At 41.1% G+C, this 5,939-nt stretch overlaps 1 pseudogene; it reads right to left on the bottom strand.

Annotated features, from left to right (window-relative positions):
- Positions 1-4,949: 4,949 nt before the first annotated feature.
- On the bottom strand, positions 4,950-5,417 carry LOC123462722 (annotated as a pseudogene).
- Between the last annotated feature and the right edge of the window lie 522 nt (positions 5,418-5,939).

Raw genomic sequence — 5,939 nt, 5'->3', positions numbered from 1 at the left:
TGCAATAGTGAGCCCAAATCAGTTCTTCCTTTCTGGGTCGTCTAGTCATAGCAAGGGAGTGCTAGCAGGGTCCTTGTGAGGAGAAGTGAAGATGCGCCCACATGAGGGGGACATGATCTGATGGTGGGGGGCAGCGGCCACGCAGCTGCACTGCCAGCGTGGAGCAAGGCCTGCCAACCCCACCAGGCGCTATGGAAGCGGTGTCTTCAGAGCCCACAGTCCTGTCACCATGCCGATTGCACGTGCCAACGTTTCTCTTTCTAGAGCTGAGGAAGAATGATTTGTTGTTGAAAGTTACCTAGATCGTATTAATTTGTTAAAGTAGCCCTAACATACGAATAGAGACATGTTACTCATATATGTAGAATCATCAAGAAGCAAGTCAGTGCTGAAGAGATGGCTGAGGGATTGAATGCTTTTGCTTGAAAAGCCTGACAGCCTGGGTGTGATGCCCCAGTGCCCACAGAAAGCCAGATGCACAAAGTGGCACATGCATCTGGAGTTCCTTTACTTTAGTGGTAAGAGGACCTGCACCCACTACCCCATCCTTTCTCCCTTTCTGTCTTCTTACAAATAAATAAAAACATCTTATTTTTCTTTAGTTATGAGAGAGAGAGAGATGGATAGATAGACAGAGAGAGAGAGAGAGAGAAAGAGAGAGAGAGAGAGAGAGAGAGAATGGATGTGTCAGGGCCTCTAGCCACTGCAAATGAATTCCAGATGCATGTGCCACCATGTGTATCTGGCTTATTTGGGTACTGGGGAATCAATCCTGGGTACTTAGGCTTTGCAGGCAAGTGCCTTAACCACTAAGCCATCTGTGTTGCCCATAAACTTAAGTGTTCTGAATTGTAGGTTCCCAGCTAATGGAGATTTGGTAATTAATGCCTCCTAGAGGCGGTGTATTGTTGGGGGCGGGCTTATGGGTGTTATAGCCAGTTCCCCCTTGCTAGTGTTTGGCACACTCACCTGTTGCTGTTGTTCACTTGATGTGGGCCAGGGGGTGATGGCCACTCTCTGCTCTTGACATCCCCTGCCATCATGGAGCTTCCCCCTCAAGCCTATAAGCCAAAATACACCCCCCCCCACAAGCTGCTCTTGGTTGGATGATTTCTGCCAGCAATGCAAACCTGACTGCAACACCATCTCTCTAGGCCCCAATAAAAAATATTTTAAAAAAGAAGTAAAGCCACTTGTACTTGGAAAATCAAGCAGAACTGTACCATACTCAAGAGCAGCACAAATGTGGCTTCTCTGACAGTTGCTAAGAGTCCTTGCCAGTTCAGGAGAGTTCAAGGACCCCCAGAAGGCGGAATGAAGTCAGGGTCAAGTTCACTTTCTGCACTGTGCAGTCTAGAGCACTCTGACTCTTTCTCAGTTCTCTGCAAGGCAGCATCTGTCTGCAGCTCCTGCTTGCCTCAGGCTGTCGGTGCTGGGGTTATCCATTCTGTGCTAGTGTGTGCAGCGTCAGTGAATTATTTATCCTTTTGACTTTTTGAATATAGCAATTTTTAAATTAACACAGTATTCTGGATACAAGTATCATGCTGCTAGGTGAGGACTGTATTTACCTCAGGAACCTATAACATGGGTAGAGATGAATCAGGCTTTAGGATAGCCTTGTTAATAGTCACATTTCAGTGAATGCTGACCAGAAGTTAATGCAATTTCTTTTAGGCTAAGATTTTCAGTGAGCTTATACAACTAATCTTCCTTGTAAAACAGACCAAGTTAACATGTTTTCAGGTAATCTCTCCTCATTTAATGGCAAATTGGGGTAAGTCAAACAAGGACAGTTCTTACAAAGGCTAAGCATCCTTTTCTTTCAGGCCACCTTAAATTTTATCTTGCTTATATGTGTTTCCATTAACATTAAAATACAAATTTAGGAAAATTTCAGCTTAAGAATCCTGCCAACTATGCTCGCTAAAGTTTCTATGCAATTAATGCTTCAGGACAACCCAAAGATGATACTTAACTGGTTACAACAGTAAGATGTAAAATATTTTTGAAGTTTTCTGGTCCCTTAAAATTCAGTAGGGCCACGGGCATTAACTGAAAGTAGCATTTGTTAAAGAGTAATTTAAAAAAGCCTTAATCAAAGATGATAATGATAAAGCACATAGGCTTTCATACAAAATCTTTCTAAATGTTCACCCTGAAAAAATTATTACAATGTCTTTCAGGCTTGCTATATGCTCCATATAATCAAAAATAAACCAATAAGAAATTCAACATTTCAACAAGCTGGAACTATTTACTGTAAGCATATAATGAAATTCTGGAAAACATACTACTATACTTTGAGAAAACACTGAGGGTAAGCATGTGTTAAAGGGAGCTTATAAAAGAAACATTACATATCTTATGATTATGCACACAACTTATCAAAAAGGCTGCTATTTTTCCTAGAATAGCATCACACTAATCACTATATAATTAAGACTGAAAGCTTCTGTATGCATGTTCTCTGTGCCTCGAAAGCAGCACGTGACTCTTAGAGGTTCTCTTCTTACCATATGCCCATTGAGGTCTCAAAAATTTTTGTTTAAGCAGGCTAATATAATCACTTAACTATTAAGCAAATTTAACCAGTTTCAGGGAAGAAGTTTCATAATCAGTAAAGTAACATTAGCTTTAGCTTCCCCCAGCAGAAGGGGGAAACTCACGTGTGGGAATAGTTGCAAGCCTGGAAAAATACTTCTGTAGGAACAGACTATGAAGTCAGTAATAAACTCAAATGTGAATTATCTTTCTAGTGCAATATCAGTCTTCTCACTAGACTACTAACAGCTGTTCTGCTATGTTTGTTAGTGTTACTTATTGATATTCAGACAATACTGAACAGTTCAAATCACATGAAATTCTGAAAAACAAGAATGATTTATTTTTTATTCTCAAAATAGTGCTTTAAAACTCAGTTATTTTCATAGCTTCTTCAGTGTCCTACCATCTTCATTTAAACATGGTCGCCTGTGACTCTTTCCTGAGGAAGGGAAACCCAAACCCAGCGAGCTGTGGCCTGCTGCAGCCTGTGTCGGCTGCCATGGGGACTGCTTGAACACAGCCCAACAGGAGAAAAACATAAACTTCAAATTGTGACAAGTGATTTTTTTTTTTTTTTTTTGGTGGCATCAAGCTTTCTAAACAGAAAACAAATCAAAATATAAAACCAGATGGTCATTTTTCTGACAACCCGACTTAGGGTTTACATAGTCTGTAAAAGGCTCTATAGATAATTGTATCTTAAAGATGCAAACTGTAGTATTTTAACTAATGTGAGCTTTTTACTTAATGGAAATTTGTGGCACAATGACATCAAAGATAACTCCAAGTCACATATAGTGATAAAATGCCACTGCTTGGTAAGAGAAATATAAATGCCAATATTTTTAATTTTGTTTTTTAGATATTAAAGCTCTAGTCCTGTTTATCAGTTACTAATTTAAATAGTATTTGAACTCCCGATGAAGAGGGCTTATCTGGGCTAAATGACTTTGATAACCTTATAGTATTGTGAGGTTCACCTAGACATGGCTGACCTTAACCAGAACTGATTATTTCTGACTCAAACAACTAGGCAGCAAAAATCTACTCCAAAAATCTCACCCCAGTTTCCAGACAACTGCTTACTGTCCAAGTTTAAAACTTTCTGCCATCAGAGGCAAAGCAGATAAAAGTGAAAGTAAAATTTGTTTTTAGTCTATTTATCTAAATAAACTCTTTAAAAATCTTATGGAAAAAGTGATGTCTAGACAGAATTTTTATCATTTGATCTGTCAGCCAAAAAGTAACTACTAATTCCCTATACGGAGGAAATTCAATTGCAGTATTTAAGTTAAAAGATCAGTCCCGTAGTCTTAACACCAAGCCATGGAAAAGTTTGCAAATCCAAGATGATGCTTAATATGAAAACCACAGTTCAAACCTTTGTGTTCATTGTAAGACTAAAATCTTGTCACTGCAAAATCCTCCATTTATTTTCAGTCACTTGAAGCTGCTACTAAAAACAGTCAATCTTTAAAAGGGAGGGAAAGAGACAGGAAGTGAAGGATGGTGAAGTCAAATACATATAACAGTTTGAACTGAACAGTCATGTTTTCCTAGGGGTCTCAAGCTGTAAGAACCTTTTTGTACATTCCCTTATGGATCTCAAACTAAACGAACATTTTCTACCTCCCCTTCCACTTTAAAGAAGATCCCTAGACAGAGTAATTCCTTTAAGCTACTGTAAGTGGTATGGCATGGCAGCAGCTTCAGTTTCCTAGGCTAGACTCTTCAATCCGAATAACTAAGTCACCTCTCAAGGATATTCATACATGGCCACGGGCTAAAGATGCAGGGCAATTCCTCCATGCACATGCTCAGGAGAACAACCAACCATTTGAAAGACCACCGTCAGGTACACTCTATACCTAAGTTTTGCTTTATACCACTGGTGACTAAAATTAATAGTTTTTCAGCGAGATCTTATTTTCTTTCTACCTGCAACTATATACGCATTGCAAAACTATTCTGTAGCACATGATTTTAAATGAATAAATGCGGCGAGCCCCTGTCCCACAGGAAAAGCACGACCAGCAAACAAGGATCCTTCTCGATCACACTTTATTGGAGAGCCTCTTGGTTAACAGGAAAGTTGATGGCGAGGGGCGAGGGGCGCAGGAGTGTAGCTGCTTTTATAGGGCAGAATACTATGGGACGCCTGCTGATTGGCTGCCATAGGCTCACCCACCCACAGGAGCCACGGGATAGGCTCAGGACAAGGTGCATCAAGCGCATGCACAACCTCAAGGGAGGTTGCTGCCTAAATGAGGAAGTATTTACCTCAAGACTGGCGAGAATGGCGTCTGCATTGGCTCCCTACAAATAAATATAAAAATGAACCACACAACCAACACGTTAACTTTAATACTCCACATTATTTATCTTGATCACAATTATGATAACCTCCTTGTCAACAATCTTGTGAGTTGAGGAGCTGATTCTCATTCTCATAGCCATAAGGCAGATCTGGGTTGACTTAGGTCTGGAGCCTCCATTCTTCACGTGGCGAGACAGGAAAGCACGATCTGCTGGATGGTCAGCTTTCTCCAGGGGGATGCTGGCTGCCAGGCTCATGTTTACAAAGTGCTGGACAACACCGACTTTCTCTGTCTGTGCAGCGCTGTTGCACTGAAGAGACGCAGCCAGTGGCCTCTGCTCCTTCCTCACGTTCTGCTCTTTAACTTGAGGTGGTCACTAATGGCAGACTTGCGGACATGACTCAGAACCACACTGCAAGATGTGCAGAAGAGTTTTCCTCCATCTTCATGGAGCTCACCTCCAAATTTCGTGACTCGATCCAGGGGTGTCACATATAAAGCAGTCTTAGAATGATTAGGAGCAGGTGGTGGCATTACTACAAGTCATTCCATTTTGACTTTGAGGAATGCTCAGATTAGTTCATATATATATGGTGAGAGAGAGAGAAAGAACTTCTATATTTACAGATACCAAGCCATGGCATTTCCCTCCCCTGCCCTCCCCCACTTTTCCCTTCGTAACTCTGCTCTCTATCATATCCCCTCCCTCTCTCTATTAGTCTCTGTTTTAATTTGATGTCATCATCTTTTTCTCCTATTATGACCGTCTTGCTAGGCACTACAAGGTCTTGGATATTGAGGCCAAATTCTGTCTGGACAGAATTTGTTGCATGTAAGGAGTGGTACCCTTCCTTTGGCTCTTACATTCTTTCCACCACCTCTTCTGCAATGGACCCTGAGCCTTGGAGGGTGTGAGATGTTTCAGTGCTGGACACTGTCCCTTCTTCTCAGCACTATGTTGCCTTTTGCATCATTCCATTGGGCATTGCCATCAGAAAAGAGAAGCTCCTCTAACCAGAAGTGATAGGAGCATTAATAATATGAGTATGAACATTAAGTGTAGTGCTTTCAGGG

Source organism: Jaculus jaculus, chromosome 8 (genome assembly GCF_020740685.1).
Source record: "Jaculus jaculus isolate mJacJac1 chromosome 8, mJacJac1.mat.Y.cur, whole genome shotgun sequence".
Taxonomy (NCBI): Eukaryota; Metazoa; Chordata; class Mammalia; order Rodentia; family Dipodidae; genus Jaculus; species Jaculus jaculus.
Note: the sequence above shows the minus strand (reverse complement) of the source record. Positions and strands in the feature narration are given on the sequence as shown.